Raw genomic sequence first — 26,949 nt, 5'->3', positions numbered from 1 at the left:
CAGAAAATATTGAGAGAAACCTTTTCCCATCTCCCTTTATTAGAACATTCTGTTTGTGTGTCGTAGTCGTGTGAAATCAGAAAGATCCCCCATCAAATGTCCTATGTGTCGCTTGTGGAAATGTCCTGCAACTACTTCAAATCTGTATTTTTGTGCATGTGTTTGCTAAAACAGCATTTCTGACTCCACTGAAAAATACAGGAACTGATATAATTGCAGTTATTACACTGTTGAAATATCAGCCTTTATGACTTTATTGCATGCTAGAATTCACTGCTATAAAATGGGTCTTCATAAAAGCTATATGAAGGGAGGAGGAGCAGGAGAATATATAGAGAAAGGAGAATGGAGTCATATATTTGGGGATATACCTTTTTTTGGCAGAGGGAAGCCCCACACTATATCAGAGATACGCTTTGTGGTCGGAATAAATGTGAAGCCAAGGTCCTTAGAGAGGATCGCTCTGAAAAGAAATGAAAAATGCATAAAACTTTGTTTAATTTATGGAATTTATATGCTGCTGACCAGTAAGTATAAAGTTCTGTTCCCTTGGTCCTCACTATCACTCATGTATTACTTGTCAGTAAATGTGGTGCACTCAGAACTTAACAGCTACGGCAATATTTCTGTTCCCACTGCAGCTTTACTACACCCATGAAACCCTGTAATCTTTAAATTCCCTCACTGTTAACATCTGCTGAAACATTATTGGTCCCAGCATAGCCAAGCTGCTCTGAAATTACATTTAGCAAAGTAGTTAATGCTAACAGTATAATTTTAGAAGCAACCATGTTTAAAAAAGGCTTTATAACTGGTGTGGCAACTGCATTTCCTTCAGATTGTATGCCTTTTTCCTGCTTCTGGTTTACACCATTATCTCATTTGTATGCCACTAGCCTTGCTTACAGAAGAATTTTCTGGTATTTATTTATTTTTAGATCAATATAGTCTCATTCTTTCCCTTTTCTTTGCATGTGTGTCTGTCTGCTCCAAATCCGCTGGACTATTTAAAATACCTGCCCTATTTGTGTGTGTGTGTGTGTGTGTGTGTGTACCAAAAAGATTTCCGCCACAGGATCAGATTATGTAAGTTTTTAGAAGGTTGAGGTTGGAAATTTAATCAGGTTTTAATAAGATGAATATATTTTGTCATCCAGCCAGGGTGTCTTGCATGTTTGAAATTCAAATTGTCTTGAATATGAACAAAATAAGCAGGTTACCACACTGTCACTCTTAACCAGGGTACATTTGTGTGCCATTATAAAGGAATGGCTGCACAGAGAACATTCAGCCTAAACTATCCAAGTGCTAACTATTATAAAGCACAACAAGGAAAGCATTCTTTAGATTTCCCTGTGTTGCTCTAAAACTACAACCTAAATGCACTGTGGTTTAATATGCCTCATTATCCATCAAGTACTGTCTGGCCTTGGCTGGATTTGGATGTAACACTAAAACATATTTTAATACTATGAGAATGAACCTTGGGCTTAAGCGGTTCCCACTTTCTTCTGCTGTGAGGAAATTAGAAGTATTCATTTAAATTTTCAGCTAACCACAGTTTATTGTGGCATCCAAAGTGGGACAAACATGGGATAGATTTTTTTTTTTTAAGGCCAGTAACAACTGTGGTTTCTGACACTATGCATAAAACATTGCAATTCCCAGTTTGGACAAAACAGCAAAGTGCAGTTAATTGAAAATAGAAGTGAGTATCCTTGCTTTCATTCTACAAATAATTTCAACCATGGTTTGCATTCTGTAGCCTTTCCGGATGCCCATAGTTTGGTTCAAGCCCAGGGAAGACAGGGTCCTCTAGTACAGCTGAAGTTCAGAGGGTATAATAATAATAATAATAATAATAATAATAATTTTTTATTTATACCCCGCCCTCCCCAGCCAAGGCTGGGCTCAGAGCGGCTTACAAGCAATAATAAAAACAAGTTAAATGATTACAACTTAAAAACAAAATTAAAAATACAACATTAAAATATTGAAACATTAAAATATTAAAATGTAGCCTTATCGCAGGAGGAGAAGGAAAAGAAATAAGAAAGAGAGGGAGGGAATCAAATTGGCTCCAAGCCAAAGGCCAGGCGGAACAACTCTGTCTTACAGGCCCTGCGGAAAGAAATCAGATCCTGCAGGGCCCTGGTCTCATGAGGCAGAGCGTTCCACCAGGCCGGAGCCAGAGTTGAAAAGGCCCTGGCTCTGGTTGAAGCCAATCCAACTTCCTTAGGGCCTGGGACCACTAGGGTGTTGCTATTTATGGACCTTGAGGCTCTCTGTGGGGCATACCGGGAGAGGCGGTCCCGTAGGTACGAGGGTCCTAGGCCGTGAAGGGCTTTAAAGGTCAAAAGGAGCACCTTAAATCTGACCCTGTACTCCACCGGGAGCCAGTGCAGCTTGAAAAGCACTGGGTGAATATGCTCCCATGGCAGAGACCCTGTGAGGAGCCTCGCTGCAGCATTCTGCACCCGCTGGAGTTTCTGGGACAGCTTCAAGGGCAGCCCCGCGTAGAGCAAATTACAGTAGTCAAGCCTGGAGATGACCGTCGCATGGATCACTGTGGCCAGGTCGGGGCGGGAAAGGTAAGGGACCAACTGCTTGATGCGGCAAAGGTGGAAAAATGTATAGACATGGAAGATGCCTCGGAGTCCTCCATAAGCAACTTGTGGTTCTCTGAAGAACAGGATATAAGTACAAGAAAGAAAGAAATACAGTCAAGCCCATGACTACCAGATTTAATCTCTTCATAATTATTCAGCCCGGACACTGCAAGAAGCCAAGTTACAGGGAACCAGGCAGAGGGCCTTCTCGATAGTGGCATCCGCCCTGTGGAACGCCCTCCCACTAGATGTCAAAGAGAAAAACAACTACCAGACTTGTAGAAGACATTTGAAGGCAGCCCTGTTTAGGGAAGCTTTTAATGTTTGACAGACTATTGTATTTTAATATTTGGTTGGAAGCTGCCAGAGTGGCTGGGGAAACCCATCCGGATGGGCGGGGTATAAATAATAAATAAATAATAATAATAATAATTATTCAATAATATAACATACTAGAGTTTGGACCTATAGTAAAAAGAAAGACCAGCCATGTAGTTCAACCACTATAACACCTTAAGAATGTTTATCTTTATTACTTATCTTTTCATAAGAATATATGTCAAGTTAACTATCTCAAATAAATCTTACCAATGCCTGAATCATGAACAGCAGTAAATGACATCTGTGCCAGATGGCAGTCAGCATTCATGCTTGTTTCCACTTTGGCTTGTATCTCTTTCCACATCTTGCTTTAGTCTTTGTTAATTTCCATTGCAAAAATGGCAGTGGCTGTGTAGGTTTTAGCCACCTGAAAAGATCGTTAGGTTAGTTAACCATTGTTACAAAGCAGCCCATCTTAGATTATAACCCATGATTACTCAAAGTTCTCCGTCCTGCCTGCCTCTGCTATCTTGTAGAGAAACGTGACTTTAATGGGAATGCAGGAATGTCATTCTTTTCTTATTGTTGATAATCCTTGTCTTATGGGCCTTGCTCTAACTGGTACGTACAATAAAATGTTATAGATGAGAATTACCAAAGCTGATGTATTGCCACATATAAATTATTAGTTTCAGTAGTACAAAGCCATGCCCACCAAAGACTCAAGAAATGTAATATATCTGCACACACAAAAAGACAGACAGACACACATAGATGGATCAGATTTCTAGCTCAGTAAATCTGATAACCAAAACTAGGATTATTGTTGTTGTTAACTCAATGTATTGGTCTCTCTTCAATATTAGGTCCCAGGGCAGGTTACAACAATTTAAAACTTAATATTAAAAATAGTTAAAGCAAATTAGTCAGAGTCAGGTGAGCCGTGAAAACACATATCTTAGGTGTTGAAAGTAAGGGTACAGAGGTATAGTTACAGTTACAGTACAACAGAAAATATATAATGAAGGTGACAGGCATATCTTTTTGGAGAGGTAATTCTGCAACCTAGGAGCTGCTGCAGAGAACACCATCTCTCGGACTGCTTCCCCCAACTTCTGAGGGTGGTGAAATTACCAAGAGGGTCATCTCTGCTGTTTTTAACACTTGAGAGGGTTTGTAAGGAAGGCGGTTGTCTGTCAGATTATGGTAGGTGAGGGCTATAGTCCTATATACAGTTATATGGAGTAAGCACCATTGAATGCAGAACTTTTTCTGAATAGATTGCACTGCTATAGTTTGCTGGTGCTAATGTTTTTTATTTGGAGGACTGGAACTCCAAAATGTAGTGAGGGGATATGAAAAATCTGTGTGGAAGTATATCCTAGTGATATTTACTCAAATCTAGATGGAAATGTGATATAAGGAATGAACAGGGATCAAAAAATGTTGAACAAATGGCGTACAAAGTAGCAGTTGGCAAGGTGGGACAGGAGAGGGGTACTTCTCTGACCTCCCATCCCCACAATCGTGGTTTACTAGGGGGTGGGGACACAGCAGTGAGACTGGGCAATGAAAACACACCTGTATTCAAAATTATCAATGGAGAAACAAACCTGCTTTCCCAAAAGACTGGACTTTTTGTGATAATGAAAGCAATGGGAAAATGCAGTGGGAAGTGTGGGGTAACACTTGCTTTGATACATGTTGTCTTGCTTCCCCGCAAACAAATTGGAGTGGCTGCTCATTAAATTACCTGTGTAAGTGTTCAGTAAACAGGTTGTCTGGAAGTAGCCAGGAAATACCAGTTGTTGGAGAGAGCAGGCTTTTGCCTTCAAGTCCTGCTTAGTGGCTTTTTGAAACTTTCAGGTTGGCTACTGGGGAAACCAGGATGTTGAATAGATGGACTCTGGGCCGGGCCAGTCCTACCATTTGGTAGAGTGAGGCGTCTGCCTCAGCCAGCAGCTTTAGGGTGTCACAAAATGGCAGCAAACAGTTATTTAATTTGTTCTTATTGTGTTTTTACTGCCAGAGAGGAGAAGAGGTGCTTATGTGATTTTTCTGTCTCAGGTGTCAAACTAATTTGGCTCACTTTGGGATGTTATGCACCTTGGCTCAGTGAGGGGATGGACTCTCGTTTACTGCTGCTCTGCCTTGGGTAGAGAGCAAAATGCCTTCGGCAGGGGACTCTGCTGCTGATCTGCAGAGCTTTCCTTGTTTTAGCAACATCATCCAAAACTGGTTTCAAGAGAAGTTTGAGAATATGAGGAATGTAGCAAGGAAAATAAGAAGGGGGAAAGAGAATGAGGTGGTGGGGCAATGTGGGAACAAGGAGGGGATGCGATACTTAACAGAAACAGAACAAAGATATTAATCAATTTGTGCGAGTCCGCGGGTTTTCGTAGTTTTCCAAACCAACAGTCTTGATTAGCAGATTCTAGCAGATGCCAGCAGGGGAATTATCCTCCTCCCCCATCACAAAACATGAGCCGTTTACAGTAGTACACTTTTTCCCTTAAGTTCTTAAAAAAAAAAACACACCAAACAACACAATCATTTTCTGAAATAGCTTTAGAGATAATTAGAGCTTGCTGACAGATGCCATACCCATATTTATCATTAATACTAAAAATAATGCTTAGCTCTATAAAGTACTTTAGCACATCATCATCCCCCCCCCCCCGCAATGTGTTGAATAAACATTTGCGAATGATTCCATTAGTTCCTGATTATTATAATTATGGGTGGACAGTAATGGCCAATATATGCCCAATCCTTTATTTTCCTCCATCCCTGCCCCATCATTCTCTCATTCATTATATATATAAACACACTCCCACAGTTAGGCTTTTTGCAATCAAGTGGTGTATAAATTTTATGAAATAAACTCTGACTTCCACAGTTGCTTTTTTTAAACAGATAGCAGAACTCCTCCTTTCAAAAGATTTCATCCCTTGGCCACGGGCTTTAACATACCACTAAGAGATCCACTGCCTATCTCATTGCTTAATTATAACGTGGCCATGGACCACAAGGAAGAGCTCTTGGCTCTCATAAGTCACACTGGAGTGCTCTGTGTTAAGAAGGTTTAAATGGAACTACTGAAGATTTTCTCCTGGTGCAGGAAATCCACCAAAAGCTTAAAGCCAGTATTACTGCCTTTATAGTGTTTTTGTTCTCCTTTCATACAAAGATAAGATAGCATATAAACCTCAGGGCAGCCAAGGGCAGAGTTTCGGTTGTCCCAAACCATTGTCTGATTTGTTGGTTAGATTTACTTAATAATTCTTTACAAGCATTACGATAAGCTTTAGTTATTGACTGTGCCATAAATAAAGCCCCACTGGATAATGTGCTGTAATAAAAAGTGGCGAAACAATGGTGGCTCACAGAACAGGTGTGTGTGTGTGTGTGTGTGTGTGTGTGTGTATACAGTCTTGCTGCTGAATGCAGTCTGAGGGGGAAAGGGGCACAGCATCCTTACAGGTGGATATTCCTAGAAATTATTGGAAGCTCAAAAAAAGGGAGCGAGCACTACGGCTGCACTGTTCAGCCACATAACTATTGAAAGGTCAGCAGTACTCAGCACAGTTGTTGACATCATCTGCCTGTGGCGCACTGGACACCACTGGCCATTCAACAATCACATGCCCTGATGGTGCTGATGTAGCTAATCCTCAGCTACCGCTCCACAGGAGTAGCCAGTCACCATGTCATGACGCCCCACAAGCCACCACTATACTGTAAAACCACATACTGTTGTTTTAGCATTAAGCTGGCCATTTGATTTGTTACTTCATGGCTATTGTACTCTTTTTCTCACTTTTCTGACTGCATCCATGTGAAACTACTTTGCAGCATCCCGTTTTATCGGAGTGTACTGTTCCCCAGCCTGATCCAGGAGCGGGGCTGACCATTTGTAACCCTGAAAACTAACTAGCATCTGTGCAAATCACTTGTTCAGGATGGAGACCTGGATGAGTGCCCCCTCCCTGTGAAATAGTTGACTGGTCTGATGGCAAGTTAGGGCTATGCATACACAAGTGTGTATCACGTTCTTGAAACAAATACATGTTTCTGGTTGCATGTATCCTACAAATGTGTATCCTACAGATGAAGCCATAGTATCAGCCATAGTTGAGGATCTCTGCTGCATGTATGCATTTTGGGCAGTGCACATGCATCGGTCAACAACACATAGAACCCAAAGTGGCCTTAAGTCTCAAAAAGTCACATGGTTCCAGTAGCTTATATTTTAAAGAAGCGTATTTCACGAGTGTTGTGAAAAACCTTTGAGACTAGGCAAATCTAATTGGGGGGGAAAGCACATTCAGAATAGTGTGTTAAGCGTCTGAAACCTCTGGTTCATTGTCATTCATTGCTGTTGAACGAAATGAAACAAGGAAGAGAAACCAAGGGTTCTGCAAAGTTTTTTTTCCTTAGAAAAAATACACACAGGAAAAAAAATTGAATTTAAAATTGCAGAGACATATTGTAACAGCTTTAAGACACTCCTGGGCATGTTTTAATGGTCCATTAATATACACCTCAGGCGGCTGAATGTGTGCGGCTGCACATCCACGACGGGTATTAATGAACCACTAAAACATGCCCCGCCGTGTGCTGGTGCTGTATGGCAATGCTGCATTATCAGTAAGGAATAAAAAGTAAGTTAAAAAGACCCTTCGAAACGCCACTGATTTTAAAGAAATCCTGATGAATTGCCTTTATGTCTCTGTGCATACGCATGCGAGTGAAGTGGATTGCTCAGATATTGAAATAAGTCCTCTCTCTTTAATAAAGAAATAAGCCAATGGCAGGAAACTATTATTCTGTCTGTTATGCCCAGGCATGCTGCAAACTATTCCACCCCAAAGGAGTTCAAGCCTTGTTGAGGGTTTCTGTCAATGCACTATTGACAGATAGGCAAAATTTCGGAAAAACCGAGAGGAAGAGAAATGAGTGGAAGTCAGGCAGGAGAAACAGGAGGCGAGATTCTTATTCTAGATCAGACTAGACCCAGGGTGAAGTAGCTACTTCCCAGCCTCTGTTACTCCCATCTGTAAAATGGCAGTAATAAGAACATGAACATGCCAAACTAAATAAGATATATAAAAACTTTATAAATAATAAAAAGGTGTGTTTTTGTTTTAACCACTCTGATAAATAAAAAAAGTTACAGGAAACAGAAACAGCAGACATCTAGAAGGAAAGAACCACCCTAGCTATTTGACTCTAACTTACAAAAGAGACCTTTATCTCAGGTCTTGGAAGACTAGGTCTGTGCTGTGACCCACTGTCTCATTCACAAGTAAAAATTTCCCTTATATTAGGGAATGCCCTCCCATCTGCCATACGTGAAGCAGCAACCACTAAGTTGCTTCAGACAACTGTCTTGCCCAGCCTTACACGTAACCCATTAGATAGGACCATGTTTTATGTATTTGATTCCACCAAATTCTGTTTTTTTAAAAAATCTGTTTTTATATTTCTGGGGGTTTGGCTTTAGGCTGTACTTTTGATTTAATAATATTGTTGGTTTTTACATTGTACGCTGCTTAGAGATTTTAAAAAATGTTAAGTGATTTATAAATGCTTTAAAACAAATAAATAGAACTTGGTTTAATTTTTTATGCATTTTATTTTGCTCACAAAATTGCAAAGCTAGCTTTCATAATGCCATCGTTAGGAAAATGCAACTAGTAATTAATTGCTCTTGCGCCTTTGAGAGAGGCCACTGCTTTTGACTAGCCCCCTCCAGGCCAGTCCATCAAAGTGTGTGTGCAATTGCATCCAGCTACAGAAGACAAGGATTGTTTACGTGCAAGTGATTCCATAGAAAAGGGGAGACCTGAGGTACATTTGGCCACTTGTCTGTAGGCATTGTGTGTATTGATTAGAGAATGAAAATTGTAAGCTGGCCAATATTGCCCAATGGACAAATCTCCAATTTTGCTCTCTGGGGCCAGTCCTACTGTTAGGCAGAGGAAACAACTGATTTGAGGTATCATGAAAAGGCAACAAATCGATAGTTACTTAATTTATTACTGCATTTCATGTTTTAATTGTTGTCAGAAGGGAGAAGAGTTGCTTGTGGGATTTTCTGCCTCAGGTGTCAAAATACATTGTCTGGCTTTGGGCACTAAGAACTTTGACTTGTTGTGGGTGGTGATAACATTATTTGCAGCTCAACCTCAGGCAGCAAACTGCCTTGAACTGGCATGGGTGTCTCTGCTGCTGAGCAAAGTCAGTGATTAATGAACAGCTACTGGAATGAAAACGCTGCTCTATCAGGAACTAGCGGACAGCTCCCCCCCCCCCCCGGATTTGAAGAAGGGACAGGAAAGGGAGGAGTGATGCAATGAGAAAACTGTAATAATAATAGAGGGAGAGAGAGGGTGATATAAACTCCATTTGGCCAAACCTCCCTCACTTAATGCTTCTCTAGTGGAGTAATAAGATACCTTCAGCGTTATAAATAGTAGCACAGATGTTGACAGAAAAATGCTCCCTTAATTACCATACAACTGCTTTACTTGAGTGAACCGTTTAAAGCGGCCTCCAAAGGAAGCTCACTCAAGCAATTCCGCAGATTACAGCTAATGAACAATATTTCCTCGCTCCTATTTAGTGCTCATTAAAATGTAAAAGTCTTTCATTTTCAACAGGCACACAATAAATAATTTCTCCCCCTTCTCTCTAGTCTGAGGAACAAGGCTAAAGGAAGGAGGGAAAGAGGTTACGAAGTGGGATTGGGAGCTGAGGGGCCAGATATGTGCACTGGAAAGCAGTGATCCATTCATTGAGGACTCCTCCCCACCCTTAATGTTGTTGCAGTGCTGGAGATGTGGCCTGTCTGAGATTCAAGTGTGCAGGCAGTTCACAAACCATGACCGGATAGTTAAGATCAGGGGTGAGCAAACTTTTTCAGCAAGGGCCAGTCCACTGTCCCTCAGACCTTGTGGGGGGCCAGACTATATTTTTTTTGGGGGGGGGGAATGATGCAAGAGCACCATGAGCCCTGGTGGCTGCTTACCTGTGTCTTGTGAGTGGCAGGGGCTGGCGGAGGGACGATGAGTGGCATGCGAAAGGGCTCCAGAGAGGGGCTGCTTAAAATGGTGGCTGCTTGAGTGCTGCTGCTGCTGGCACCAACAAAGCCCATCCCCCTTCCTCCTCTAGGCAGAGTAGGGAGAAGCCAGGAGGAGAGAGGGAGGAGGTGTTGCCGCCATCGCCACCGTGTGAGGGAGGGAGAAAGAACACATGTACTAGCGCTCCACGTGGCGATTCCCGGACAGTTTGCAGGCCGGATCCAGAAGGCAATTGGGCCTGATCCAGCCCGCAGACCTTAATTTGCCTACCCATGGTTTAGAGGGCTATTCCATGTTCAGTGACTAGGGCTGCCATGTCGTCTTTTTCTGGGGTAAAATTTCTGTCCAGGTGGATTTTTTAAATTTGCCAAAATGTCTCTGGCTATACTTTCTGGATGAGACATAGGCATAATTGGTGGTTGAATATCTGCTTTCCTCCTCTCTTCTGTTGTCCCCTCAGCAATATAGCACAGCTTCTATAGCCTACATATAGGAGGGTCGTCATAGCGCCCTGAAGACTGTATTCAAGGCTGTTCCCATCCACCTTCTTCACATTGTTCTTAAAACAATCCTGTGAGGCAGAGGTTAGGCAGAGAAACCATGGCTGGTTCAAGACTCTCCAGCGAACATGGTGGCCAAGTAGCAATTTGAATCCAGTTTCCCTTTCACTCCCCCAAGTTCCAGCCCATCAACCCCTCACCATTAAACTGCATTAAATGGCATTCACTTTGTAATCTACTACGTATTTTGGAAAGTTGTTTGTTTTATGAATGCATCTGGACTCTGCTTAAGAGACAGTAACCAAATTTCCCTCGCCTCAGTGCCTTGTACTTGCACATCTCAAGTGGAATACTGCAGGGAAGCCACAATTTCAAGGCATGGTGTAATTGAGCAAGGGAAATGACTATATGATATTTGTAGGTCTACCACCCTAAAATCCATTTTTAGATGAAAGTGTTTATATTTTTAGGAATAAGTAAATAAATAATTCAAGGAAAAAGATTTGCAGAGAGATGTATAATCTCTACATTTAAATGTTAGCATTGCCAGCTTTTCAGCTGGTCTCTGTAGTGTCGGTTCACTTGTGCTGGTTATTAGTGAGTGATCATGCTCCTTTCTATCCTGTGGAAAAGTCACCTGCTGATCACTGCTTTTAAGGCACAGGAACAGGTCGTGCCTGTTTGTTTTAACTAGGCTGACCCTAGTTAACATTGTGGTGATTGATTAACCATTTTAACTACTTAAAAAAAATTAAGTTGCAATCATATGCTCATTTACTTCAGAGTAAATCCAACTAAACTCACTGAAGCTTATTTCCAATTAAAGACGCATAGGATCAGATAGCAGATATGTAACGCTGAATATGTGTTCACTATTTAAGTAGACCCTGAAAGAATTGGCAAGGAAAAATGCTTGAAACAAGTGTGGGGAGCTACAAACAGGTTCACTGACTGATCAGGAACTAATAGATTGGCCTGCTCTTATGCAGCCTGATAAGCAGATATTAGGAAGTGAAGATTTCCAGAGCATGGAGGCAAACATGTCAAGAGCTTCATATCAAACTGCTCTTAAAAGAAGAACTAGGATGACTGGATGAAAAGTTGGCAATCCTCATTGCAAAAAAAATTATGGCTGCTCCCATCCCTCTATTTTTTTTAAATTTCCCCCCTCACTTTGTGCCTTTCCCAGCTGCTTTTCCCTTCCTTTAGCCATTTTCTCACATTGTAAGAAAAATAAACGCCAGCACTGAGTCTATATTGCTTATTATTACATTTACATCTTACCTTTTCTCCAAGGCGCTCAAAGTGGCGTGTACCCAGCTCCCGCTTTCCATTTCACCCTCACAGCAACCCTGCAAGGTAGGGTAGACTGAAATAGTGACTGGCCCAGGGTCACCCAGTAAGTTTCGTGACTGAGTAGGTGTTTGAACCTGGACCTGGTCTCCCAGGTCCTAGTCCGGCACTCTAACCACTACACCAAACTGGCTAAAGAGCTGCACACTCTTGCTTCATAGGCCAGTTCTATAACATTCCCCTTTGCTGAAGCGTATTCAGTGTGTGGGGGGTTTGTTTTTAGTTCCCTCTAATTCCTTCCTCATTTAAACAAGGCAAATCTGGTGCTGCTTATTTGCTGTGCGGCATTACAGTACTGGTGTTTTCAGCAGGCTGTACTTGGCTTTTAACTAAGGTCATTTGGAAATGGTCTTCAACACCCAGCTCCTTTGCTTTTTAATGCTTGCCAATTTAGCGTTGTATTCAAAGTGATTAATTAGTTTGTGGTGAAGGTTTATTAGGTAATCTTTCTGTCAATCAACATTCAGTGTGATCTCAGTGCTGAGCAGAGAACATCAAGTGATTTTATGAAGATAGGGGAAATGATGTTTTCATTGCATACAAAAACGGAGACACATGCAGTGGTGGAGGGCGGGGGGCGAAATCACATGAAAGGCTCAGAAAGGATTTTCCTCCTTTAGAATCATGAGAAAAGGGACATTTGTTTTCTGTTTGTATTAATTTGACCTTCCACGAGGTTTTATCCATCTGATTTTCAATTGGTTTATACTTTGTACATGAACAGACAAATTCTAACTATAGAAAGCCAGAGTAATTTAGGCCAACATAATTTACTCCAGTGGAAGGTACCCCTATTCCAGACTTCATTCAGGACCCTCTGGGAGGGGCTACTGCTGGCTGAGCCGATGGGAGAATGAGGGCCTAGGTTTTGAGGATTGGGCCCTAGGTAACATGACCAAGGGACGCGGGTGGCGCTGTGGGTTAAACCACAGAGCCTAGGACTTGACGATCAGAAGGTCAGCAGTTTGAATCCCCGCGATGGGGTGAGCTCCGGTTGCTCGGTCCCTGCTCCTGCCAACCTAGCAGTTCGAAAGCACATCAAAGTGCAGGTAGATAAATAGGTATTGCTCCAGTGGGAAGGTAAACAGCATTTCTGTGTGCTGTGCTGGTTCCCCAGAAGTGGCTTAGTCATGCTGGCCACATGACCTGGAAGTTGTACGCTGGCTCCCTCGGCCAATAAAGCGAGATGAGCACCGCAACCCCAGAGTCGGCCACGACTGGACCTAATGGTCAGGGGTCCCTTTACCTTTAACATGACCAAGGTGTACATAAGTGTCTCTCTTTCCACCCCCACCCTGCCTCCAGAACACCCCTTTGGGGGACTTAATCCCCTGTAAATTACACAAAGCTAAGTTCCACTGGCTCAGCCGAGATGAGAGACTTATGTCAGTGAATCCCCCCGCTCAAAAAAACAGCAAAACTTATTTCATGTGAGACTTTCCACTTTTGAATTTTCTTCTAAGCCAGATTGACTAGTGTACTAGGAAATAATAATGATAATGATATTAATGAATTATTTTATTATTTATATGCTGCCCATCTGACTGGGTTACTCTGAGTGGCTTCCAACAAATTGAAACACAGTCATACACCAAACATTAAAAACTTCCCTATACAGGGCTGCCTTCCGTTATCTTCTAAAAGTCAGATACCTTCTGCTGTGACTCTGCTTGTGTGTTGTTTGATAATCTGGAGCTATCAATTTGTAGGCACCAGTAGTGCATCTGTGCTCCTACTGTGTTGCACGCTGGTCTAAAGGAGAAAAGTGGGGAGGGATGGTCCTGTCTTTGGACATCCTTGGATGTTCTTCTAGGCAAGCAAAATCCCTGCATGAAGCAAAGAGGCATGTCATTAGAGAAGGGTTCTTGCTTAGCCGTTTTCTGACATTCTACTTTTTTTTATGTGGTGAGTTCTGAATACACACAGACACAAGAGCATTCAGTCAAGCAGCCTCCCGCCTACAGGATGGCCCAGACTCCATGTAAGCCCCAGACTGTAAACTCATAGGGGGCATGTAAAGGACAAAACAGAAAAGGGCAGGGAACAGAAATCATCAGATCAAAATGTGTGAGAGTATTCCATAAACACTGCCCCTATATTCATGCTTATTCATGTAAAACAAGCTCCAATGCCCAGTGATATGGGTTGTAATGTTTACTGTTTTTATTGGAACAATGAATAGATACCAACTGCAAACAAATATTAGGCAAGCATGGCAGTTCAAAGTTTTCAGCTTTTGGCTGTTTACTAAATACAATTAAAACACACAGGCTATTTTAGACCACATCATAAATTTTCTGTTGCATATCACTCTATGCAAATTGCATAGGAAAATTTCCCAAATATTTTCCGATACACATTTTTTCAGGAAAATCACTTCACTACCAGTGCCTTTAAATGCATATATAGCAGAAATTAACTGGTGTTTGTTTTCATCTTCATTCTTGCTAAATTTCTGCCTGCCATGCATAGCACCTTGCCAAGAGGGGGGAAAATCAGCAGCTCTAGGTATTTACAGTTAGATGACTATTACATTTACCTTTACAAAAGCTTTGCAATAAAAGAAGCGAGTTAACCCAGTGAGACACACATGCAGCTTCTAACATTGAATGTGCATATTACCAGAGCAGGAAAAAGCAGGGAAAATATAGAACTAACAGTCTTATTGCTCATATGTATTAAGACCAGGACTGATAAAAGCAGATACATTTTCCTTTTTGGATTCCTTCATAAAGATGTACCACAGACAGCATGTTGTCCCTGGGTAGGCAGGAGATGTTGCTACTCCTTGCTTGCCTGTAGTAGATAGATGGTACGTATGGCAATCTAACTGCAACATCCTGCCTGAATATGAACAACAGATTTGTCAGTGTGTGACAGGCTGACAGCCCAGCTCCCAGCTGCTTGTCCACTGTTGTTAAATCAGTACCTTGTCTAAGTGTTCACCAAAGAGGCAATCTGCTTCCTCCATTCGTACAGGCAGGTTGCCAGTTAAAAACAAGTAATGGCTTTAGGCTGCAGTGCCATAATGCATTGAAAAGATGCAATCTAAACCTTTGTGTGCTCCTTAGGCAACACATAGCAGCACTGGAAGTTCAAACTTTTTTTTTCAAAACAACAAAGACAAGTCTAAATGGAATCAATGAAAGGCAACCATGAGAATTTAAAATCAGTGATTTAACTAATCGAGGAGAGAAAGTACAGTTTGATTTGGAATCAGGAAAAGAGCCATATCTAATGTCAGTAAAGGATGAATTGCATTCTTTGTGAAATGATCATTGTGTATAAAAATTAGTTCTAGTCTGGAATGTGGCATGCTAAGCTTAAACTGGAAAAAAAATGTAAAATACAAAGTGGATCATGCAATTACATTAAATTTGGGTTGACACAAAATTACTTGCTGTTTTCTGTGAACATTTTTTTGCAATGATATAAAGCACTTCTTTTTTCTGGTGCCTTTTGGCAATCCTTGCATAAATGTTCGCTCATTTCTTGAAATTGCTTTCACTTTCAGTGTTGCTCATTTGCCTTCAGTGATGCCAGTCTGAAGCCAAATCTGATTGGCCATGATCATATTTCCTAATGCCCAGTGATGTCATTATGTCAGACATAGCAATATAACATTCTTTTGTTCTCTGATTAGGTGGGATCATTCCTGTGCTGAATCTAGGGAAATAAATGGGTGTGGACACGGTGGTGGACTTTGGTATTTCAAATTTCAGCAGAGCCCTAAGGCCAAAATTTGGCGCCCCAGCACTTCTCATCTGCTCAATTCACTATTTCATAGCTGCGACGCCCTGCAGCGCCCCCTAGGCTTAGTGCCCACTGCAGCAGAATTGGTTGTGCTGCCGTAAATCTGGTGAGCAAGCAGCAGCTAGTGGAGAAAGTGATACTGATTAAGCAATACTCAAAGGGAAGAAGAATGGAATGATCATGCAAAATTTTACATGAAATTTAGTACTTTCACAATTAAAGTGGGATTTCTATTCCATGCTTTAAAAAGTTTTGATCCAAAAATATCCAGTGCAGCTTTTTTTAAAATGTTCTCTCTCTTTGGCCTCAAATGCCTTTAAAATTCAGAATGGAAGCATTGCTGAAACTATGCTCATGATAATATAAGTATACAAACCAGTTTCAAAATGTGAGATGCTACTAAAATTTGTTCCCATTGTGGCAGAACTCCATACGTGGCTGTAGCACGTCAGTCAAAGGCAGCCACAAAGCAGCCCTTGACATAATGATCAATTATTGGAGAACCAAGAAGGATTTACACCATAGATTGCAACATCTAATTCTTAGCAGTTATGGTCCATTGAGTCATAAATAAGATATATTTAAGAGTCCCTAAGTACACATTTTTACCACAGACCCTGTTGGCTCAGGAGGAGCCACTAAAAGCTATTGAACCAATAATCACCACAGTCTTCATTCAGGTTCACTGTAGATTGTAGGATTTACCACGGCGTTAACAGGTATCCTGGTATTAGCTCTGTGTTCAGTTAGATGGGCATGGCTTAGCTTTCAGATTTGCATCTCCATCATCATTGGAACACTATAAAATACTCTATTGTGCTACAAGAGATTTTTCGTAGTCTGCAATGTAGCATCGGAGAAAGAAGAAAAAGAAGAAGAGTTTGGATTTGATATCCCGCCTTTCACTCCCTTTAAGGAGTCTCAAAGCGGCTAACATTCTCCTTTCCCTTCCTCCCCCACAACAAACACTCTGTGAGGTGAGTGGGGCTGAGAGACTTCCAAGAAGTGTGACTGGCCCAAGGTCACCCAGCAGCTGCATGTGGAGGAGCAGAGACGCGAACCCGGTTCACCAGATTACGAGACTACCGCTCTTAACCACTACACCACACTGGCTCTCGCTGGATTTTCTCGCTGAATGGTAAAGATGGCCCTCTCTTTTCTAATATTTTTTCAGCTGCTATTAATAATAACTATAAAGTCTGAACTTAAGTAACTCACACTCTTCCTTGCCCCAGATACTACAACAATACATTCAGTATTTAAAGTTTCCTTCAAAGCTCTGGTTGTTAACAAAGTGATTTAGATGTAAACTCAAATGAAATTCATAAGGCTTCTATGCAATATTTTGCAATAAAAAAAAATCTGTTGAAGTTTTCCACAGAAAGAGAACAACTAAAATGAGCATGAGGATGGAGATGCAGCATCTCTTTACTTACGTTTCGATGTAGGGAATAATTTGGCCATTCACTGTAATTAGGTGTTTGCCTTAGAATCAATGTGAATTAAAATTGATTTTGTGTTGTACTTAATTTGTACAATTTAGACCTCCAAATTGTTTCTTTTTAGCCTTTTCTTTCTCTCCACCACCACTCTGGAAATTCCTGGCTTCTAGTCCTCCTTCAGCATTTTGATGTAAAGTTCAGAACAGCTGGCTACTTTTCTTGTTGCTTGGATGTTTTATCTACTGAGCTGCTACAGCTGTCCCTGAGTCTACAGCTTGCACTGAGTTATCCCTGTATTTGCTGTTTAAGGCAAGCATATGTGGAACAGCCAATAGTGTAACGGAAGAGAAACACAAGAAACCCACTTCTGGCACTTTTCCCAGGCCATTTCTAGTGTTCTTGCTAGCATGTAGAACGGGCAGCTTTCTGTTTTAAAAATTCCAGCCTTCTAGGTAGGAGAGGCACTGAGACTAGGAAGAAAAATCTGGAGGGTCCAAGCACAGGGTTCAAAAGGTTACTGGGTTTTCATACATCAACACTGGCAGACCCGACAGAGCAGTGCTGTACTGCACAGGCCAATTGGCAATTCTCATGACAGGCCAAGAACAGGGATAGGGAACCTGCAGCCTTTCAGATGCTGTTGGATCCAGCTCCCATCAGCCCCAGTCATCATGGCCAGTAGTTAGGGATGCTGGGAGCTGAGCCTGGCAACTTATGGAAGGCCACAGGTTCCCCACTTTAGGTCAAGAAGATCCTAATAGGCTTCAGTTATGGGTGTACATGTGGCAGCCCATCAGTGTACAAATGCTACTCTTCTTGCATAGCAGTTTCCAAATGGTTGGGCAACTCTGCACATAGAAAGCAATTTTACGTGTGGAGCTTTCCCTCCATTGAAATGATTATGGGAGCTCTTGTTACCAGAGAGATATTGGTGTGTGGTGGACTAGAACAGCCCTCCCCAACCTGATGCATTCAAAACATTGTTGGACCACAACTTCCATTATTCCTGACCATTGGCCATGCTGGTTGGGATTTTTGGGAAATGGAACTCAGAACATCTGGAGGGTACGAGGTTGGGGAAAGCATGCGTATTAAAATCCCCCCCTCCCCCCAAAAAATGTAAGTTCAGAATTCTTATCCATTTTAGTAGATTGCAATCTACAACTGTGTAACCACTTGGAAACAAGCCCCATTGAACCCAATGAAATTTCTAAGTAGATATATATAGGATTGTACTCTTAGTTACTGAATGGTTTCACGACACTGTAGTGGAGAAGGCACAAATATAATATTAAAAGCAAAAAATTGTTCCTGAAATGGTGTTTATAGCAGATGAAACTCTGATTCACTAAATAACAGCTTGCTGGACAAATAATAGTATAATAAGAAATAGGAATATTTTTTCTTCTGTTTTTCTTCTCAGAAATCCTTTTTATTTTTAAGCAGATAATTTTACTTATAGCTTTACAGCAACCCAGATTTAGAGATAATTTCCTGTGAGCTTGATATTATGAATCCTATTTAAGTATGCTTAAGATCTCTCACTTAGAGTTAAGTGGCAGAAGAAAAGGCAAAATTGTCTTTGCAGATGTTGAGAAGAAATTCATTGCAGGCAATCATCATTTAATATCCAGTGCTGACTTTTTGAACAAGTGCTTTCGCTAAATGATAAATCAAATGAGTTGGCACTAACAATAATCTCTTAGAATATGAATGAGAAAAGCAAGAATATTAAAACAATAGAAACATTAACACACAAAACCCAGCCATTAGGAAAGGAATGGCATTGGGAAAATTAGCTGTTTCTTTTAGTGCATCTTTCTGCAACAATGCCTGGAGCACACACATTCTTAGTGGGATTCTTAGCATGCGCATTCATGCATGTAAATGAGTGTTGTCTGTACAACTCCCCAACTGGCCAACCCAATCCAATAGGTGGGGCTATGTGCACTGCTTGGAGGGGTGGTGGTTCATTTTTTAAGCAAATTAATATCTACTAATTAAGTTAGCCAGGATTGGATTCAGTGCTTGCCCCTGCCCCCAGTTCTCCTTCCTTACTAAGCAAATGATCGGTGGGGTTTCAGCATTGCTGTTGTTTTTCATAAAAAACAACAACACACATTTGTTTTCTAGCCCATATCCAAAAACCTAGTAGCACTCATTTTGAGAATCCCGCTCTTTAAGAGCAACTTGCAGAAAAATCATGTTTCCCCTGATGCAAGAGACAGCAATGTGTGCCCCCAAACAGAGGTTGGGATTGTTGGGTGTCCAACAGGGATTAGTGCACATTTCTCTGAGCTGGAATGTGCATAGACTTGCACATATGTGGGCCTCTAGTTAGATTTATGTTATATGTTGGATCCAGAACTCTCCATGTTAGGTCTGGCTGGGGCTGATGGGAGTTGTAGTCCTAAACATCTGGAGAGCACCATGTTGACTATGGTGGGCAGTGGCCCGACAAGGTTTCAAGCATGGGTGTCTCCTAGCCGCATCTGAAAATGCCAGGGTTTGAACCTGCAACCTTCTGCATAAGAAGCATATGCTGTGTCACTGAACTATGGCGTTTCCCCATGGCAGGGGTTGTGCAGGGTTTGTGCACACACTGGCATGGGTATTGGCAGGATGTGTGTGTGTGTGTGTGTGTGTGTGTGTGCAGGAGGAAAATAAAAAACTGAAGTGGGGAGCAGGCTAACTTCTCAAAAATGAGAACAGTGCCTGGACATCATGTCTCAAATCTCAGGTTTTACAAATGCTATAAATTAATTTTTTGTTAAAGAAAGCAAGCTGGGAATCGGGGGATTATGGTTCATCTGAGGAAGGATTCCCTCTTCCATTAGGATGCCCATGCACACTGCATTGGCTTCTCAATCAGGCTTTCAGCTCCATATAAAGCGCTCCCTCTCTTTCTTTCTCAATGGAAGAGCCCTGCTGAATCATCTCAAGGATCCCTCTAGTACCCCATTTGCTGTACTGGCTAGCCTGTGGTTTGTAACCTACCATCTGGCATACAACGAGATAGATGTCCTTCTGTTGGGTTGGGTGGATTGGCTAAGGTCTGAACAAAACTAGCCTCCCAAAATCTTCTCTCCTAATTGCAGGAGGTGAAATTTGGGTGGTTAGGTAGATTCACCAGATATTCTCTGGTGGGATGTGGGCAGAGTTCTCCAAAAGTTTTTAGATGGTTGAAAAACAAAACTCACAGGAAATTTCTCAGAGAATTCCTTTCCAATGAATTTTGATTAGTTGTGCCAAACATTCTTCCACTTAGTGACACAGTTTGTGTGTGTGTTCACTAAATATTTTCTCTGTCTCTCTGTGTGTTTGTGCATGTGTGTGTGTAATCGAACACTTGGAAAAGAGTCTGAAAAAGAAAAGAAAAAAAACCCCAGATTTGTCACGTAATGTTCAAATCTTTTATTTAAAAGCCCCCAAAACACCTTGCCCTGGGAAGGGCTTATCCTCTTCTTCTTCTTCTTCCTCCTTAAATTTATTTACACTCTGCCTTTCCGCCTGGGCCCTTTCTCAGTGTCTAGGCAAGCTAGCAGGGAAGTGGAGGTAGGCAACTAAACGGATGGGAACTGAGCTTATTCCAAGCTGTCCCCATACACCATCACCCAGCCACTGTGATTACAGGGCCTCCAGCTGAAGCCAGTTGAAATAGGATTCAGCTACCAATCCAGTCAGCTTCCATACATGGTATTGGAGGACTGTATCACTTTGTCCTTAATCTCAGGCAGCAAGCTTTTTGGGGCCAGCCCTTCTTTCACTGAATAATAATGCAAATAATCTACTTGCCACCATGTGGTAGTTTTCCTAAGAAAGAGAAAATGAGCCAAGACAACAGCATGGAGGTGTTATACTCATGCACTGTTTCCTGTATGTGACAGTATAGTCTAGGCCAGGCCTCAAGAAAAGCCATGTATTGATTTGGTTGTCCAATTCAGGAGGGGGAGCAAGGTTACCTCATTAGCCACACACCGCTTTGGATAAAAGATTTAAAATGATACCAGTCATTTATAATATTCACCTGCATCAACCTCAGGCTTATTATAACTATAATCTAACCTGTAATACCTGACCTAAAACTGTAAATCTTTAAGTGATTACATGGTCAGGGAAGTTCAGGCAGATATAATTTAATCATTTCAGAGCAGATTTAGCTGTAGGCTGGTTGCTTAGGCTGCTGGCACCTAGTCATATTTATGACACATTTAAATAAGAATAGCCAAAAAATGAATCAGACTTGACTTTGATGCAGGTAAGCATTTAGCAACTGCCTAATTGTATTTATCCGTGACAGAATCACAATAGAATCTCTTTATTAGATCTCAGTTCCAGAACATGGTGTACTTCTGCATCTCTCCTGGACCCTGAGCAGACCTGTAGGAATGCTGATGAATTTTGTTGCCGCTAGAGTTTAGAATAATAATCAAACATACTTAATCTGGTGTGGATTTTGCTGAACATGCTCTAAAATAAACCAAATGGGTGGCCATGCTTAATTCAGATGGTCTAAAAATAATAATGCAGGAAGTACCTTGACCCTGTCCTCTGGTTCCACATTTCACGAAAATGACTTTTCTCACTGCAGTTGCTGTCCTGGGTTTCTTTGAGAGGAAGGGTGGGTTGTAAATTTAATAATAAATAAAAAAGGAATATTTTACTTTATTTTATTTAAGATTCTTATATTTGTTAAGATTTATTCTATTTTATATGTTAAGATTCTAATGCGTTCCATTAAAAATGACTCCAAAGCAGTTTCTGTACAATAATTCAAAAAATATATATAGCAAAATATAAGATACAGTTAAAACATCAACAATAGGCCAACAACAAAAGTTAAAAGGATACAGTTAATATGATGCAGATAGAGACTAATTCGGACAATCCAAAATATTGATAAATCAGGAAAGGCAAGATCCTATCAATGTTGTGCCATTTTGTGCCCTTTAAGCACAGGATAGGGAGCTCCACATCTGGGGTGCCACTACAGATAAGGCCCTACAGGTCTCTCCACATGTTGGTGAGACAATGAGCAGAGTCCTTCTCCCAGCCACAGAGCATGGCCTGGCTGATGTGGAGAAATGTAGTGCAGATTCCGCTGGACAGGTGTTACCTGTCAATGCATGGAAGTGACAATCCTCTTGTGGCTGCATTCTGTACTAGCGTTTCCAGACCGTCTTCAAGGGCAGCTCAATGTAGAGTGCCTTACAGTAGTCTAAATGGAAAGTGGTAGTTTAGAGATCCCTAGGCTAATATAGCTCAGGTGGTAAAGTATGGGACTCTTAATCCCAGGGTCGTGGGTTCAAACCCCACACTGGGCAAAATATTATTGCATTTCATGGGTTTGGACTAGATGACTTTCATGGTTCCTTCCAACTCTCAGTGAAGTATACTGTGTGAGGTGTTCATTTGTTTTTTTAAAAGTGTGGTGACATTTTTGCTGGTGCGATCTATCGCCACTCCCCCTCCTTCCGTTAACAGAGTGCTCCTCTGTGAGCTTCTAGTGGGGCTGGGCACCACAAAAACACACACATGTAAACCTCCCGTTTTGTGAGAGTCTGGTATGCCAGAAAACATGTATCTCAAAAACACTAGCCATGTTGGCTGTGCTTTACCCTCACAGCTGGAGGCAGCCAGGCTGCCAAATACCAGGTGCTGGAACACAGGAGGAGAGACTGCTATGGTTGGCCTGACTGCACTGGCTGCCAATTAGTTTCCATTGTCTGAGACACTTCTTCGTGTGCCCTCTCAGAGGGTGGCAACTCGAGAACTCAAGGCCTATTCCGTGGTGGCTCCCAGTTTGTGGAATGCTCTCCCCAGGGAGGCTAATCTGGCACCTTCATTACATATCTTTAAGTGCCAGGCAAAAACTTTTCTCTATAATTAGGCCTTTGGCTGATCAAACATTCTATGGCCTTTTACATGAGTTTGTGGGAGAGAGGTTATTGGGTTTTGTTTTGTTTTTACTATGTATTTTCATTTTGTATGCTTATGTTGTGACCCGCCCTGTGATCTTCAGATGAAGAGCGATATTGTACAAATGTAATAAATAAAAAATCAAATCATAATAATAAGAATAGAGGAAAAAGCCACCGTCTCCAGCTATCTAGTGCATGACAAATCAACTAAGAGCCAGCATGGAATTATTTTGAATCCCATTGTGGTGACCCCTTATTTTATATTATTTCACTCTCACACTATATTTGTGAGACATCCATCATCCAGTAAGCTTTGTGATAAAGCAGAACTTAAACGTGGGTCTAGTCGCAACTCTAAAGAAATAGAACTATTAATGCTGGCAACATTGGGTCTCTGAAGGATAGATTGTACGTTTGTAAAGTGATGCTTGTCAGTTAAGAAAATACTTATTTGAAAAGGCTTGTGAGTAACGTTAGTGCCGATGTGTATTATTTAACCACATGCAATGGTCACCATCCACTGGAGATTCGTTTCAGCAACTGCATGCCCAACTATTTATATTCCTTTAAAGCGGGCATGTGCAGATGTTCCTGGTGGATGGTGCTCCTTATTTATCACCAACAGAAGAGACAGCCCAATATTTCATCTGATGAGCTATTATGGCTTTAGTGAACCATCTCTTAACCAGAAGCCTTTAACACTGTCTGGGGTTGTCTTTAATGCTTTTCACACATTTTTTGAGTTTTAGCATCTGACTTAAGTCTTCTGTTCAAAAGACTGGGCATAAAAACTGGTATAATGGAACCACTATTATTTTTTTTATCACCACCGCCTTTGTTATTGGAGATCTAATGACAACAGCTCTGTCTGCATCTCAAGTGCCCGACTTGTGCAGGGGACAGAGGCTCTTTCTGTGAGCCTTTAATGTCAAATGTTGAGCTGCTTCCAGAAATAATGCACTTTTAGCAATGGTAAGCCCGATATTTTTAAGAGGGCCACTGGAACAATATTGCTTAAAACATTATTTTAGGAGACTGGAAGAGGGTGGGTGGAATCCCTACTCCCCCCCAATCCCCTTTGTTTTAAATACCTTCCTTGTTACAAATTTGCTAGTTATGAAAAAGAGTAAGGAAAAATGCTATTTGCTTTGGTAATCGGATTCAGTGGCATCTAATCCTATATCGTATTTATGGCTGTGCTAGCTATTCAAAATTAAAATGAACCTTTCATCCATGTGTATCATAAATGGGCATTTATCAGGATTATATGATTTTGCAATCCATCTGAATATGTAACCGGAATTTGTTTTCTTTCCGTTTCACTATGTAATTACCATGCGACAATAACAAAAGTGACATGTTTGAAGAACAGATAAAATGCTGTAAATTGGCCAGTAATGGTGATATTTCCTCATCTTCTGAAAAACCCATTTATTCTCTCTCTCGACAAATCAAGGCATTGTCAGCCCGCACTCATCTTGTGGCCGGAGGGGCCCTACCAATTTCTAGATGTAAGTGAATACTGGAATGCAGATGAGGCCTACTAACTAAGGCTTTCAACTCAGGCAGCTGGTCTTAGCTTGCCTCAATTTCTAAATCATCCATAATGGGGCCAGGACCTCCGAAGCACTAAAAAGAGCGAGCTGACATGCTGGACAAACTGTTAATTTTTTTTCCTGAAGAAGCTGCTATATTGCACATCTGTCACTGCTATGCAGACAATTACTCACAGAGTGGAAAAAAATCTGCTGCTTGTTTCTAGTGTAGTTGTTAACTGACATAATGGCGAAATACAATGGTTTAGGAGAGGCATAGAGAGGGTTTCCCTCCTCCCTTTTAAAAAATTCTCCTCAGTTGTTGTTTTTTCCATTTTGAATGCTTCTGTATTCTGGAACATTCCACATATGTAAAAGCCCAACACCAAGGCTATGAAATAATAGTCACAGAGCTGGTTAAAAACATTTGGGGTTATCAACCTCAGCTTTCCCTCTCTCCTCTAAACATTCACATCATGCATTAGTCATTATTGGTGGTTTTTAAAATAACTGTATAGTTTATAAAAGGCATTTCCACATACAAAGCTTTGAATTTCCAATTGACAGAGGGTATTTACTGTAAAAGACATCTTTTGTCAATAATCTCCTTAATTTGAGATAATTGCTAAATCTTTATTACATAAGTGGATATTTTTATTGTACTTAAAAATAGGTTAGTATTAAAAAAATTCAACAGGGTAATAAATAATCTAGCCATGTTATTCCTCCACCCCACCCACATAGCTAATGGGGAGAGATTAGGGTTTGAATAGTCCTGTACACATGGGAGAAATGAACTTATAGGAGATAATATGGCAATTTGAATGTGAGATAACTGGGGGATCTTCCATTCAGTTGTTCACTGCTTTCAACAAGGAAGGTGGGGAAGAAGAACTGATGGTGCCAAGAGATGGGGAGAAAGCCTTTCCTCCTCCCAGGAGGGGAGGGGTTGTGAGCGGGAGACGATTCCCGCATCATGCAGCGGGCGCTCCGCCCCCTGCTTCAACTCCAGGGCTGGCGCCACGCCCCTCCCCAGTTGGGCACCCAATAGGGAAGCTCGGCAGGGGCGTGGCTTGCTGCTCAAACGCAGCCGCACCAGCCATCCCCATCATTGCACACACATTTTCTTCGAGTCACCCACCCTCCACTCCCTTTAGATTAGCTGTTCCTGAGACTTTGCTAAGGACCTCTGGTTGGTCGCCCTGTTTAACCAGGGGGCCTGGTAGGAGTTTTTTCAAATTGGCTAAATTGGCCCGGCCTCTTGGTTTTTCCGCCTACCTCGTAGCAACCGTCACAACTTTCGTGGTATTTGGCGGTTAGGCATTGGAATGTGCTGTTGGTGTTTCGGGGGGCAAGGTGTAGCCATGCCCCACCACCAACAATTTTGGGTATTCCGCTAAAGGAATCCGGCGGTCGTGGATCCTGTCCGATGCCTGTGTGGCGGGGGGCCATGGCATGACCCTCGGTGACATCAGGAAGAGAGCCTATAGTTGTATCAGCATCAACAGGCTTCCCCTACTGGTGGTTAACCCCTCCTCAGACTCACCCCTCTACGAGTGGGTGGAGTCTAATGTTCCGTGGTCCAATGCCTAAGCCAATACCTTCTCACATGCTGTAATCAATAAAGTTGTGGCCTTTACCTTACCCATTAACCTTGCATTCTGTGTCCACGTGTCTTTATTCCCCAAGCGGGGATCGGGTCCTCAAATCCCAATCCCCTGTTCCTGTTCCTGATCTGTCCCTGAAGTTAATCACAAGGAAATGGGCTAAAAGGCCAGAAACACTGGAAAGATGTGCTATATTCATTGGTAGGGAAACAAGTCAAAACATTCCAATTGCAAGCCAAAGCATAGCATTGTAAAGAAATCATGCACACTCTGAGTTTCATTGAAGCTTTTATTATAAGCATCCTGACTGGGACACCCAAGTTAAAATAACCACTCAGCCCTAATGCCTGCCCCCCCCCCCCGACAAAAGCCTACTTCACAGGATTATGGTGAGTCAGGGATAACTTTGTATGTTTCTCTGAGCTCTCAGTGGAGGAAGGGAAGATAAAAATGTAATGGTGTATAACATCTATGTGTGATGTCTGCACGTTCGTTTTGCAATTAAAAATTAGAACATTGTGCAGCTGGAAGCAAAGCCCTGCCTGACAAAAGCCAGCACAGCTGTAAAGGTCTTGCTCCATTTGGACTGAAATCAGAATTTCACTCTGGTTCTCATTCTGAGTTAAGTGGGAAGTTAAAGTGCCTAATGCCGCCGCCGATGTGTTATCAGTTAGGTACAGTGCGGGTATTTCACAGATATGGGAAAACTGTCCCCCCCAGTGTTGTTGGACTGCATCTCCCATTGGCCATCCCTAATCATTGGCCACTCTGGCTGGAACTGAGAGGAAATGGATTCAAGCGAAAACTGGAGGGCTATAGGTTA

The 26,949-nt window shown here is 41.7% G+C and overlaps 2 long non-coding RNA genes across 8 annotated transcripts in view; one reads left to right on the top strand and one right to left on the bottom strand.

The window, feature by feature from the left end:
* Positions 1-26,949, top strand: part of LOC308474390 — a 104,257-nt gene that overhangs the window by 22,295 nt on the left and 55,013 nt on the right. The window lies entirely within an intron of this gene.
* LOC308474395 lies at positions 93-25,448 on the bottom strand. Of its 3 annotated transcripts, XR_013984688.1 has the most exons (6): positions 24,715-25,448; positions 22,180-22,281; positions 21,601-21,670; positions 13,521-13,694; positions 3,198-3,357; positions 93-463 (listed from the first exon to the last, which is right to left on the bottom strand). It is a non-coding gene; the product is annotated as an uncharacterized lncRNA (long non-coding RNA). The 3 variants fall into 3 exon arrangements; XR_013984689.1 differs by lacking the exon at positions 22,180-22,281; XR_013984690.1 differs by lacking the exons at positions 93-463; positions 22,180-22,281 and adding an exon at positions 2,632-2,682.

The sequence above is a fragment of the Podarcis pityusensis genome (assembly GCF_964106645.2).
Source record: "Podarcis pityusensis genome assembly, chromosome: 3".
In the NCBI taxonomy this organism is placed as follows: domain Eukaryota; kingdom Metazoa; phylum Chordata; class Lepidosauria; order Squamata; family Lacertidae; genus Podarcis; species Podarcis pityusensis.
The sequence above is the reverse complement of the archived record's forward strand: the minus strand, read 5'-3'. Positions and strand labels throughout refer to the sequence as shown.